The 14,491-nt window shown below is 50.8% G+C and overlaps 1 protein-coding gene across 2 annotated transcripts in view; it reads left to right on the top strand.

Moving 5' to 3' along the window:
• Positions 1–14,491, top strand: part of TCP11L1 (t-complex 11 like 1) — a 343,218-nt gene that overhangs the window by 20,369 nt on the left and 308,358 nt on the right. The window contains exon 1 of one of the 2 annotated variants that reach the window (XM_085648245.1): positions 10,752–10,931. The exons of the other annotated variant lie outside the window; for it this stretch is intronic. The gene's annotated coding sequence lies outside the window, so the exon portion shown is untranslated. Of the gene's footprint in view, positions 1–10,751; positions 10,932–14,491 lie in introns of those variants that run through there. 2 annotated transcript variants of the gene reach the window in all.

Raw genomic sequence — 14,491 nt, 5'->3', positions numbered from 1 at the left:
CACAAAGAGTCCTCATCAATGGTGATCTATCCGCCCCCTCTCCAGTTTCCGTGGGAGTCCCCCAAGGATCAACCCTATCCCCTACCCTTTTCAACCTTTATCTTGAACCTCTCACGAGGTGCTTCGTGCCGCCAACATCTCCTACCTTATGTACGCCGACGATACACAGGTCTACATAAAAATCTCCTCCCCTCAGGACATTCTCTCCCTAAACATGGCACTGAAGCTAAAGGGGGATGGGAGCACACTGCTACCTCCCAGCACAGTTCGCCCCTTTGCATCCTGGTACATGCAGTTCAATTTAAATGCTTACTTGAAATTTTGCAGAGTGTCTCACCAAAGTTGGTGCAGGTTAGTACTGTTAATCTCTAGACACGTGTTTCTGGATTTCATCCTTCTTCAGTAGAGATAAAACGAAATTCTTCTGGGGTTTGCTGAGAAAGCTGCCACAATCCTCTCAGGTCTCTGTACCTCTCCCTGGCGCACAGGTGCCTCCCATGAGCTCGTCAGCCCAGTGGCTCAAGGGAGCCTTTTTGAAACAGAAGGGGGATGGGAGCACACTGCTACCTCCCAGCACAGTTCGCCCCTTTGCATCCTGGCACTGAAGCTAACAGTCCACTGGCTCACTGCCAACCAGCTTAAACTCAACGCAAACAAAACCGAATTCCTACTGATCTCCCTACCCAAACCAAATCCAGACATCCAGGAATGGATCAAGACAATCACGGCACCAAACTGCCCTCCTACCATTGTTGACTTGGCAAAATCCCTGGGAATAACCCTTGACGGCAGCTTGAATATGCACAGCCATATAAACGCGATGGCCAAAACGGCTAGATTCCAACTGAGCTACCTAAGAAACCTAAAACCCTTCCTCGATAGGTCCGACCTTAAAATGGCAACCCAGGCCCTTGTCATCTCCAGACTTGAATATGGATGTTCTACTCTCGCAGGGCTACCCAAGAACTCTCTGGCCTCACTGAAAGCCTGCCTCAACACCGCTGCCAGACTCATAACGGGCTCAAAAAAATTTGACCACATCACTCCCCACCTCAAAGCTCTGAACTGGCTTCCCCTGGAGGCCAGAATACAATTTAAACTGGCTTGCATAACTCACAAAGCTCTGTACGCGAACTCACCGACATTTCTTGCACAAAAACTCGTGATATCCAGACAGGCCAGAAATTCCCGATCTGCCAAAAACCTGCTATTGCAGCGAGCACACTTCCGGAAGAAAAAAACCTACAATCGAGCCTTCTCTGGAGCTGCTCCAAGAATCTGTAACTCTCTCCTACCCTCCATTAGAAGACTCCCGTCCTTGGCACACTTTAAGAAGGAGACCAAAACTTTCTTAATGGGAAAATACCTCATCTAGCGAACTCTTTACAATCACCTCATAGACTTGCCTCTTGTACCTTATAACTACCTGCTCAAATTTTTTTTGTATCCCAAATGTAGCGTCGACCTCAGCTATGATGCACCTCGTGGATTGGAAACCTTTTATTATTACCCTGCATGCTTCAATTTTTCTCCCTCATGTAGCTTGGACTTTAAACTGCGTGCTCCTCCTGTATCCCTTTCTCTCCCAGTGTGATCCCTCCCATCCTTATGTTTTATTCCCCCCCCTTCAATCCTGTAAAGCGCTCTAATACCCTCACGGGTCTGGTTCGCGCTCTATAAAAGTGTAAAATAAATAAATTGCTCATTCACTTTTTGAGCAATAAAGATGCCTTTAAATCCTATCGTGTCACATTTGCTCAGCTTTCAGAGACGGAGGTCAAAAGTCAGTTTGTCTTCCTACTCGCCAGAAAGGGCGAGTAGGCCCTAAAAATAGCTTGTCCTGATTAAATCTGGCTCGCCAAAGCGAGCGGGCAAGTGGATTTTTCGAGCCCTGGATTGTGCTTGTTGCTTGACCAGGTCTCACACCTGTAATGAATCTGCTTTTCACAAAAAGGACACACCTAAACCCCAACACTCTGAAAAGGCAAGGCAAGACCCAGCACTTCCTTAAGGCGAGGTAAGAAAACGAACCCAAATGTAGGTAAAGTAACACACACACAAGTTTATTAATGAACGGTAGGCCAAATATATCAGTAAATGCAGATTCATTAGGTATCAAACACTACTAAATGAATAAGTAAAATAAAATGTAGGGACTCTCTCTCTTTTAGAATAAGGCTTGGTGTTTATTACACAATGCTCTCTAAACAAAGGCTGTCTCCGATGCCAAATGCACAAGATTCAAATATATATAGCAAACTATAATCTAAATGAATGAATAATGCTGATTAATACTCATCTAATGTATGAATAATACTGATTAATAAACAAGATATAAGATAAGACACTGGACGTCCTGCAAGAGATCAGAAATATATAGCAGAGAATTACTCTGGATGTGCACCTTCCACACCACAAAGAAAACACTTCAAATGATCAAAGCCACTGGCTAAACATCCCAATGGCAATAACCAAAACTCAATACATCACCTGGTGCAAATACTGCATCTGCATCTTAGCCCACTTCTGACCGGGGAAGTTCACAGCTGGGGTTCAGAGCTCAGCAACCAGGGTCACTCCGAGATAGACACGTCTGCCCTCGCTCAGATTCCAAACTCCCAGTTTCTCAGTCTGCAACCCTCAGCTTTAAACACACTAGAAGATTCGTGAAAGACCTCCTCCCAGCGCCAGAGGAATTTTACCAGAGCTGACCAAGTTCCAAGCAAGCATCCCCATGGCAGTAAGGTGCTCTGACGTCCCTTCCTCCATTCTCACATCTTCCAGCCTCTATCTTAACGAATCTCTCACAAGGCCTTCCAGAGTACATTAAACAATCACTAGAAAAACAGAAAGACCTTGACTGTGCATTACCCAAACAGCTTGCAAGCACTGCTGTGCACGCAGCAGCAAGGCAGAGTCAGAAAGCAAGAAGACATGAGGCTATGTCAAAGCTGATAGTAAGCACCTATAATTAACAACTTGCAAGCACTGCTGTTCACGCAGGAGTAAGGCAAAGTCAGACATGAGGCCATGTCAAAGCCAATAGTCAGAGCTCATAATTCATATAACCCAAACAACACCATACACATTTCTGCACAACTGCTTATAGCATCACATACTTTATCTTTCAATGTCCTATAGCATCTCATACTTTATCTCTCAATGTACAACACCGAGCACATGTCTGCACCACCGCTCACAACACTGCACTTCAAGACCAAAAAGTACATTCCACGGAGGAGGAGCCTAGCACGCATCCAAGATGGTCGCGTGAGCACAGGGCTCCCCGGACCCTCGCTGCTCCTCGGAACTTATCCTGACTCTATCCTGACTTGGTTGACGGATTCTGGAAGATGAACGTTGGCTGAACCCTAAACTCTTTTCAGAAACCAAATCGGACCTGGGAGACCTGATCTATGGTGGTTTGAACTTTTGAGGCCCAACTGATGGCTGTGCCCGGTGCGAAGGTGAACTGTGGAGCCGGGGCATAGTTGAACAACAACGGCATCGGGGCTGTGCCGGCGGCCGTCTCCTCACTTTCGGTTTCACTTTTGGATCTCTGAGTGGCTGGACAGTGGATTTGCTTTGTGCGGCTGGGTTTTTACTCGGCCTTCGCTTCGTGCCTTTGCCTCCGCCTGAACCCAGTGTGCCCATTGACTTTGATCCTCTCGCACCGCCACATTGCGGTCCCTGGTACGGCTCGTGTCGGCTTCGCCCGTGCCACTTTGACGCTTGCTCGGTGGTCCCCTTCGGCGAGCGTGGTTCCACATGGGAGGCAGAGGGGATCCCGAGAGGCGTAAGACCAAGACATCCCTACGTGGGGGACCGGTCCAGACCAACAACATGGACCGCTACACTCAGGGTAAAGGGTCCCCTGGGACGGCCAGTGTTCTCACGGATGACGCTGGTGGTGTTCCGTCCGTCCCTCCGGATTTGTCATTGCAGGACATCATGGGCGCCATTAACGGCATCAAGGAGACCATCGCTAAGCAGTACGAGGCCTTGGCCCGTAAAATTGACACGGTGGCCATTGATGTTACGCTAATTTGAGCGGATCTCTCTAAGACCAATGAGAGGGTCCAATCGCTGGATTTGCGGACGTCCACCCTTGGTACGGATGTGTCGGACCTGCAGACTGCTCTCGGCGACCTCAAGTCGACCAACGACCTGATGGCCCGGCGGCTGGAGGACTTCGAGGGACGGGCTCGACGCAATAACATCCGCGTCATAGGTGTTCCGGAGACCTCCGACAATCGCCCGGTGGATCTTATGGTTGAGGAACTCATCCACAAACAGCTTGCCCCCGCTGGCCTGAGTAAGTTCTTTGCCGTGGAGCGGGCCCATCGAGTCCCAGGCGGTCGGCCGCGACCAGGAGCTCCCCCGAGGCCTATTGTCGCAAAACTTTTTCACTACAGAGACCGAGATGCGATTCTGCAGGCCTCACGGGTACATGGCCCGGTCCGATATGAGAACTCATCCGTTAACTTTTTCCCGGACTTCACCCAACTGGTCCAGAAACAGCGGATGGGTTTCCAGGGGGTGAAGCGCCGTCTCCGGGACCTGGGTCTTAAGTACTCGATGCTTTTTCCTGCTAAGCTCCGAGTGGAATACGAAGACCGGGCTACCTTTTTTGACTGTCCTGCGACTGTGAGTGACTGGCTGGATTCTCTGCCGGACCGGGGTGACCGGCCTGGGCCTTCTGGTGGTGCCGAGGGTGGCGGGCCTCCTTCGGAGTGACTTTTGGTCCTTGACTTTGACATTTTGTTTTGTTCGGCTGGGTTCTACTTCTTTTGTACATTTTGTTTAATTATGATCTATGTTGGGGGCGGGCAGGGACGGGTCCCTTTCCTCCTCCGGGGTCTTTTCGTAGAATGGGGTTTGTAGGGCGACAGGCACACTGCAAGTTGGGGTGGTTTTCTGGACCGCAGGGGTGCAGGGTGGGGGGAGTTGAATTTGGGGGGGGGGTTGGTGGGTGGGAAGGGTTGTTTGGATTTGTGTTTTTTGTTTTCAAGGCGAGGTATTGGCTCTGTTTCAGTTTCAGGTGTCGCGCTATTTGCTGGGGGACCTTTGATCTATTGGAGGGGATGGGGGGGGACGGGTTGAGACTGATGTCTTGGAACGTCAACGGATTGGGGGATCGTATCAAACGGGGTGTTGTGCTGCAGTATTTGCGTCGTTTGACTCCTGATGTGGTATTCTTACAGGAGACGCATCTGGTTGGTAATGTTTGTCATGCCATGAACAGGGGGGGATACCGACTCGTGGCCCATTCCGGTTTCACCACTGGCTCTAGAGGGGTGGGCATTCTCCTACGATCTTCACTTCCGCTAGAGATCACCAGGGTTGTCCTAGACGATAGAGGGCGCTATGTGGCTCTGATTGGGAGGTGGGAGGGACAGTCCCTTTCCTTGGTTTCGGTTTATGTTCCCCCGGGCCTCCAGCACTCCACTTTCTCAGACTTGGGTCGTATGCTGCTTGAGCTTCCTGACAGTCTTTTGCTTATGGGTGGGGATTTTAATTCGGTTGTTTCGGGTGATTTGGATCGCCACCCGCCCAGGGCCCTCCCTGCTGCCCAGGCGTGGCTCGGCGGACTCTTGGATACCTTCGGTCTGGTGGATTGTTGGAGGTTAATGCATCCGACACAGTGTCAGTACACATTTCACTCTGGGGCCCATGGGAGTCTCTCCAGATTGGATTATTTTCTTATGCCTGCGGCCCAGACTGCCCGGATTCGAGAGGTCAAGCACTTGGCCCGGGGTATCTCTGATCATTCCCCACTGTGGTTGCTTTTCGACACCGGGATGCGGTCCGCTGGGCGGATCGCCCCTATTAACCCTTGGTACTTGCGAGACCCCAAGATTCGTGATAGCCTTGTTAAGTCGATTGATCAGTATTTTCTCGAGAATGAGGGGTCGGTGTTGTCCTCAGTGTCCCTGTGGGAAGCCTTCAAAACAGTGCTCCGCGGGCATGCCCTATCCCAGAGAGTGGAGGCTAAGAGGGTTAAGAATGAGGCGGTGGTGAAGCTGGAGACTGAAATATCGGGGCTGGAGGCGGCTTTGGAGACGGGGGTCACTCAGGATGGGCTTCATGCCCTCCGCTTGAAGCAGTTTGAATATAAGTCTCTTGTCACTGACGCTGCCAAGAGCATGTATAGGGAGCAACAGGGTAGGTTGTATGATGCCGGGGACAAGGCGGGTAAACTGATTGCTTGGTTAGATAAGAAGGAGAGAGTGAATCGTGTGGTCCTGGAGCTTCGGGTTTCGGATGGAGTGTGTGTGACTGACCCTGGTGAGATTGTGGAGTGTTTTGCTGACCACCTCCGGGCGGTGTACTCCCCGGTGTCTGATAGAGATGAGGATGACTCGTCTCTTGCTGCGGGATATTGCCTTGCCCGGCCTATCCGTCGAGGGCCGTGAGCAGATGGATGCCTCCCTGTCTGTCGCCGAGATTGCTACCGCGATTCGTTCCCTTCGCTCGGGCAAGGCTATGGGCCCCAACGGACTGCCGATTGAACTGTATAAACTACGCCCGGATAAAATCGCGCCCTTCCTCCGTCGTATGTTTCTGGAGTCGCTCGAGCGGGGTTCCCTTCCCGACGACCAGCGTCTGGCTACTATAGTTGTTATTCCCAAGGACGGTAAGCCACGAGACCGCTGTGCCTCATATAGGCCTATCTCCCTACTAAATGCCGAACCGAAAATCCTTGCCAAGGTTCTCGCTAATCGCTTGCTGGGAGTTATCTGTGATTTGATACATCCGGATCAATGCGGCTTTATCCCTCATCGTAATACCGCTCTCAACTTGCGGCGTCTACATGGCGTCCTCGCTAGGGCGGAGTACTTCTCTGAACCGGCCATATTGGTTTCCTTAGATGCCACGATGGCCTTTGATACCATCGAGTGGCCATTCCTTTGGGCCGTATTGGCGAAGTTTGGCTTTAGGGAGGGATTTATTGGTTGGGTGAAGCTCCTCTATGCTGGTCCAATGGCTCAGGTGGTTGTCAATGGGCGGGTTTCTCGGCCCTTCGCGCTCGGGAGGGGTACTAGGCAGGGGTGCCCGTTGTCCCCTCTGCTCTTTGCTCTCGCCTTGGAACCGCTCGCTGCCTGGCTCCGCTGGGAGCCCTCGATCAGAGGGATCCGGTGGGCCCCGGGCTTCGAGGATCGGGTCTCGTTGTACGCGGATGATATTCTTCTGTACCTCACCTCGCCGCGGAAGTCGCTCAATGTGCTTTTTGATGTCCTTACTTCCTTCGGGAGAAATTCGGGTTTGATAATTAACTGGTCAAAATCTTGCGTGTATCCTATCTCCGGTGGCCTTCCCCTCTTGCCGCCTCGGATTCCGATCCAAACATCTCAATCCGGCTTTAAATACTTGGGGGTATACGTTTCGTTGGATCCGGCGGTCCGCTATGAGCAGAATCTCCTGTCTCCCCTCCGGCGTTTGAGGGCGGACACGGCTCGGTGGTGTAAGTTGCCCTTGTCTCCACTTGGTCGCGCAGCACTGTTTAAAATAATGTCCCTTCCCAGATTTCTTTACGCTCTCCAGAACTCCTTCGATATCATTCCGGCGGCCTACTTTAGGGAAGTGGAGAGTTTGCAGAGGAAACTGGTTTGGGACGGTCGTACGCGTATCGCTTTGGCAAAGCTGACTCTTCCCTGGTATGACGGGGGCATCGCGCTTCCTGACATTAGATGGTACTATTGGGCCTCCCAGCTGTCTGCCATTAACCATGCTACGTACGCTCCTGGCTCGAACCCGGCATATGAGATGGATAAATTCCTGCTTCCCGGCGGTAACTATAACAGAGCGCTTTACTCTCGATCTGCCGGAAGGACCCTCACGGGCCCTACTAGGATTGCGGTACGTGTGTGGAAGGCGGCGAATGTAGCTGTGGGCTGGAGTGAGCGGTTAACGTGTGCTACTCCTCTATTCGCCTCTGAGCGCTTGGGAAGCCTCTGGACAACGAAAGGCTTTGAGCACTGGGATACGATCGGCATTAGCAGAGTGGGGGACCTATGGGTTAAAGGCGCGGTTAAATCCTTAGCGGCGCTTCAGAGTGAGTACGAGCTTAGTGAAAGGGAGTTCTTCCGCTATGCCCAGGTTCGGCACGCCCTACTCTCGGTCTTTAGGGAGGGGACCACGGTCCCTGTTTCTTCACCTCTCGAGGACCGTATACTCGACGGACACGTCCCCGACAGTACTATCTCCCTGATTTATAAAAAACTAATAAATAATCGAGCTGATCTCTTGGTGCGTCTTCGGGAGGCATGGACGGGAGATGGGGTGGAGTTGGACGACGAGGACTGGCAGTCTGCGCTGTCATCCCCTAAGGAGGTTGCCATCCCGGCCCGTCTCCGTCTGGTCCAGCTTAAGATTCTCCATCGTGTCTATGTGACGGGTCCCCGTTTGGTCTCAATGGGGTTTTCTGACGACGGGCTCTGTAAGCGTGGCTGCGGGCTCAGTGCCACCTTTCTCCACATCCTCTGGGAGTGCCGCGAGGTGGCGGAATATTGGCGCCAGGTGCATGATATTATGAAACGAGTCACTGGGGTCGCTCTGCTGCCGGAGGTGCGCCGATGTGTTCTGAATGTGTGGGAGCCCAATGACTATAATGCGGCCCAGGCTCGGTGGGCGGCCCTTGGGAACATGATCGCAAAGAGAGATATTGCGCAGCTTTGGGGTTCCCAACGGCCTCCCACCGTGTCCGTATGGAAGGAGAACATGGACTGGTGCATGTTCAGGGAGAAGACGGTGTATGTGGCTCGTGGTAAACCGGGGGCGTGGGGAAGAATCTGGGGTCAGTGGAATGTGTATCGAGGGACTATCTGTTCTCCCCCCCTGGTGGATACGTCTGAGGTTGCCTTGTCCCCCTGATCCTTGAGGGTTCCTTGCTTACTCTGTTCATCTGAGTATAGATTTGGTTTTCCCGTGGCCCCCCCCTCCCTCTCAGACCCCCCTTTTATTGACCACCCTAGGGTGGTCCTATGTGGAGTTACTCTGCTATGGTTAGACGCCCTTTCAATGTTTTTCGCCTTGCTTTTTGTTTTTCTTTACTTTGGTTGATAGTTATGTAAAAAGGGTGTATCCTGACTTCCTTTATGTGCAGCTTGATCTCCTGTCATTTAGCGGAGCCCCTGCGGGCCAGTCATTGTTTTTGAACTGCTTGATCATTTCTGCATACTAGCGGCCGGCCCAGGAGGTTGTAGGCCCGTGCTTGTACCCTTTTTCTCTGCACAATAAAATTTTTATAAAATTAAAAAAAAAAAAAAAAAAGTACATTCCACACCTCTCTCTCCCTCTCACTCTTTCAAATGCACATCCCACACCTTCTATTCTTGTCAAGACTATTCGACTGCGTGACCGCTCCCACTGAAAGACAGCAAGATTTCAGGACAGAAAAGAAGCAGGCATATGCAGGACCGTCCTACATCAAGGCTAGGGCAAAATAACAAACTAAAGTCCGTTAAAATGGTGGTAGTTGAAGGTCATCATAGGGTGCCAAACCACAAGAGTGTCTCTTTTTCTACAGCACCCCAGTCAACCAGTAACCCAATTTCTAACATGAAAAGCAGAAAAAAGTATTAGGCCAGGTAAATTACATGAACTCTGTTAACCTAATACCAATTCTTTCATCAACCTATCAAGAGACTATAAAATGGAGACTATTCTACCACATCTAATATCTGGGAGGACGATGCATCAATGAGTTTTGAAACCCAAATTAGCCTCTATTCGTATGCAACTGCTTGACCTCTGTCAATCTGAAATTTACTACTACTCCACTTCAGATCTATCATCTATATCACTAAGAAAAGCAGTCGGGATGGGCTTCCTCTCAATTTAAGGCTGTCACCCTGAAAGCTCGCATCTTTTTCTCACACTTGTCTTGTCCACTGTTTTTGCTCTTTCCTGGCACTATGACACAAAATAATTTAAATCTTGGGTATTCACCAGGTAACTCTGAAATCAATTTTACAAAATTGGCAGTATTTATAGTGCCACTAAATGGTATTGTGATTGTAGTGTTGGTAACTGGGTAGCACCAGTGATGGCTGATACCTAGTAGAATAGCCACATTTATTCTGATTGCAACTGGTACTTTAGCACCATTAGATATACATAATCTGTTCTACGCCTTTTCTAAGCAGAAACTATGCAGTCTTTAAAAAGCCCAGATCCCACATACTTCTGCTAAGCCCAAACGTTTGAGCAGGGTTTTGTGGTCCAAACACCTCTCAAGCTCCTCAAGGCTTCCAGAGGCGGACAAGCACCAGTTGGGCGAATCCTAGTGTGCTTGTGGCTCAGAAACGAGCCAGAATGGCACCCTGCACATGTGAGAGTGAGGAACAAAGAGCTTGGTCAGTTGTTGCCCTGACAGAGCAAGAGTGAACTTACATGCTGTATGATGCCTTTCTGTCCTAACCCTGTAATTTGAGCCAAATATTTTTCTTAGATCTTGTAGACTCTTGCTCTCTCTAGTTTACAGTAAGGTGGCACTCCCCTGGCATTCTAGAATATCGTAACAGACCATGTCTACTTTCATTATTCGTAGTCCATGACATTTCAGGGTAAAAAAGAGACAATGTGGTGAAAAAGAGTCACCCCCTCTGCCCCTGCTTACCTTATTTCAGCTAGGCAGCAGCATGGCACAGATTTGGTAGTTCTCATTTTGTTCAATATTAGCCGAGCTCTATGAAAGGTACTCTTGTGTATTACTCAGCCTCACATAATTGCATTGTTTCTGTTTTCAGCTATCAATTGAGTGCTGCTATAAATAAAGCCCAGCCTTGCTGCCATGCATATGTGTTTTTGCAGAGACTTGGCATGGAATGATGTTGCAGAAATGAAGGATGATATTTACAGTTATTGACCTCCCACACAAACCTGGTCGCCTGCTACGATCTATCAGCCTCGCAGTTCTTCACTGTATAGTAAGGGTGTTGCTTCTTTCTCTTAAATACAGATCAAATGCATACAATATACTCAAGTTGAAAATGCCACAAAACCTGCTTCTTCCATACATTCAAGGGTGCTTTAGCAACTTTAATAGGATGTGTTAAATTCCATGAGCATGCTCTGTTCAAATACATCAGTCGATAAAATCTTAGCTCCCAAATTTCATGCCTTAACCCAAAAAAAACACAGAGAGCCAATAGGTAAGAAACACATATTTCAGTTAACAGACAAACTGAATCTTACTGTTGCAATAAATATCCTCTCTGAAAAACTGTCCTGGTTCGTTAAGGTAATGACAAAGCCAATAGGTCTAGCTTTGTGTTGACAGTGAACAACATTTATTTGTTCACCATGAAAATGTGTTTATGATTATTATTGTTCAGCTTATAGAGCGCCTGGTTACTCCAACGGAGTGTCCCCACGCTAGAACACCATCAACACCACGGCAGCTGGCCAGAATCTCCCTCCCTCCCTCTAACCTAAGGGCCCAGAAGAACAGGTAAAAGGCCTACTTTCGGCCCCCAGAGGGGTGCTCGAAGAGCAAAGTTTTTATAGGAAAACAGAATCTCCGATGGGCATGTACTCAAATCAACAGGTAGGTCATTACAGGCCTTAGCCACAAGGAAGCCAAAGGAGCTCCCTCCAGCCTGTACCCTCCGCACCTTAGGCACAATCCTCTTTGCTGTGCCCAAAGACCTCAGGTTACGAGCAGGTCTAAATGCGGTGAGAAGGGGGTGCAGAAAACTTGGCCCTTTCCTATTGAGGATCCTGTGGCCAAAACACAAGGCCTTAAAGGTGACTCTAGCCTGTATGGGGAGCCAATGTAATTCCCTCAAGGAATCCCCCACCGAAGCCCACCTAGGGATATTCAGAATTAGCTGAGCTTCAGCATTCTGAACCTTCTGCAAGATGTTCAGATTTCTTGTGGTCACCCCTAAGTAAAGATGTTACAATAATCTAGACCGGACGTAACAAGGGCCTGTACAATGGTTCGTTTGGCATCTAGTGGGAGTAAGTCCAGGATTTTTCACAGCATTTTAAGAATGCCAAGGAGGCTCCAGCCACAGCTGATATCTGCTCTGAATAGGAGAGGGTGTCATCGAACCATACTCCCAGATCCTTGGCCTTAGGGGTCGGAGTAGGTCCCAGCTCATCCGGCCACCACAAATGTGACCATAGAGAGGGCTGCTTGCCAACTACCATCACCTCCGTCTTTCCTGCATTCAGCTGCAGGCAGCTGAGCTTCATCCAGTTAGCAAGCTCACCCGACCAGACCTTAAAATCAGTTGCCGTTCCTGCCTCCTTTTGCTCCAGGGTAACTATAACTGCGTGTCGTCGGCGGGGGGCGTGACCAAGCCGTCGACCAACATGGTGGCACGGCGCTGAAGCTCCGGCTGCCAATGCCTACGAGAGGTGTTTAACAATGTGTTGAGTCCACCGTCTGCCGCAACAAATGTCATCAGGCGCCCTGTGAACCTGCGGAGCATGTGTCTGGCGCTAAAGCGTGCGAGGGCGCAGTAAGGCTGATCGCATTTCTTCGCCCCTCGGGAGTGAGGGCGGCGCGGCCTGCTCCTCGCTGGAAACCCGATCGCCAGCATCGTCAACTGAGCCCGCGGCATCTTCTACTCCTTGAACCCAGCGACCTTAACTGAACGAGGGTGGCCTAGCTCAGCCCTCCGCACCGGCTTCAGGGGCCAGCGAAGGCGTACCACCCGGCACCAGTGTGCACCCGGTGAGTGGGGACGGTGGCTTGGGCCTGCCCCGGAGGCCTCTTCACTACACCGGACTTCCACCCGCCGTGCCGAGACTCCAGCTGGGGGGTGCCACGGCTGTCTCCTTCCTGCTCCCCCTCTGAGGCTCCACCCGCTGCACAGCACCAGGACTACAACTAACAATATACCGCTGCACTGAGCGCCACGCATTGGCAGGCGCGCCGCCATATCCACTGCAGGGGCCCCTACCAGAGGAGGCAATGGGGCGTGGGCACCCTAAACAGCGAAAACTGGCCTTTGATAAACCAGCCGACTCGGGCCGTACTTCCCACTCGCTGGATCGTGAGAGCACCTTGGGCGCGATGGACCGCCAATCGACTGGGGAGAGGATGTCTGCCATATTGGCAGTGCTCCGCGGCCTTGATGACCGGCTGGACACCCTGACCTCCATGATGGACAGACTGTAGGAACGCATCGACGGCCACCACACACTGCTTGGAGAAGCCGAGCACCGACTATCGGACCAGGAAGACCACAACAGGGACATGGCACGTAGACTGGAGGGCGTAGAACACCTCTTGAAATCTGTCGCCATAAAAAATGAAGATTTGGAGGCCCGGTCCCGGAAAAATAACGTACGCATAGCGGGACTTTCGGAGACCACCAACATGAGCCGGCCAGAAACTTTTCTCGAGTGGCTGCTAAAAGACCTTTTTGGTGCTGAGCACTTCTCCACCACGTTCGTCGTGGAGAGGGCACATCGGTCCCTGGACCCGCGCCCGCCGCCAGGACACCCACCGCGACTCATCGTGGCGCGTCTCCTGAATTAAAGGGACAGGGATAACATCCTCCGCCCGACGAGGGAAGCCGCCCCGGTCACCCATCAGGGTTCAGTCCTCTCATTTTATCCCGACCATACTCTGGTTGTCCAGGAGGTCCGACTTAAGTTCACGGAGGCAAAACGACAACTCCGCGCCCTGGATTTGAAGTCTGCAATGCTCTATCCTGCATGGCTCAGGGTGTTGGTGGATGGCAAGCCTCATTTCTTTGAAAATGCCCCGGACGTCTTGGCCTTCTGCAAACAATATGTGGCCGAGTCCCGTCGCAGTCCTGCCCAATGCTCCCGGCACTCCTCTCCAGACAATAACCTGGCCCCCCCGTGCTGAACTCTTCATGTCGGACTGAGACTTTGCTGCTGGTGATAATGGTTCATGCTCCCGGCCCGGCCAGAGGCCTTTGGTAACTTTGCCCTATCTTAACCATTCTTCTACTCTTTCGCATGGACGTTTCATATTCCCATTGACTTAGTTGTTTCCCTTTGTCAGGCCATGCTATGACTATTTTGAAGTAGAGTGGTGTGTTACCCCTGTTACTCGAATGCACGCTCGCTTACTGGTGGACTCAGTCAATTGTTCGAGATTCCAGTATGGGGGCCGTTGCTGCTGTCCTTCCTGAAATTGGTGTTTTAATATCCTTTGTTTTTTTCAGTGATGTGGGCATCAGCTGTCCAAGGCGTTGCCTCCCCCCCTTTGGGCTCAGGTGTGGGTGGTGGGTGGGAACCAGGGGGTGGTGGGTTTTGAGTTTTTTTGGTGTGTTTGTGTATTGGTTCACTGTGTTCCTCAGTTGATAATGCTCTTCAGTGGATTCCACACTCCTCTCGCCATAGCATGGTTGTTGTTACTCATGCTCCGCCTACCTCTCTCTAAGCCATGGCTGTAGCTCCATCAGTAAATGTTCGTCTGCTCACATGGAATGTTAGGGGGCTCAATAACCCGAGAAAATGCAAACTAGTACTCACATACTTGAAACGTCATGAAGGAAAG

The sequence above is a fragment of the Triturus cristatus genome, chromosome 3_2 (assembly GCF_964204655.1).
Source record: "Triturus cristatus chromosome 3_2, aTriCri1.1, whole genome shotgun sequence".
Taxonomy (NCBI): domain Eukaryota; kingdom Metazoa; phylum Chordata; class Amphibia; order Caudata; family Salamandridae; genus Triturus; species Triturus cristatus.
The sequence above is the reverse complement of the archived record's forward strand: the minus strand, read 5'-3'. Positions and strand labels throughout refer to the sequence as shown.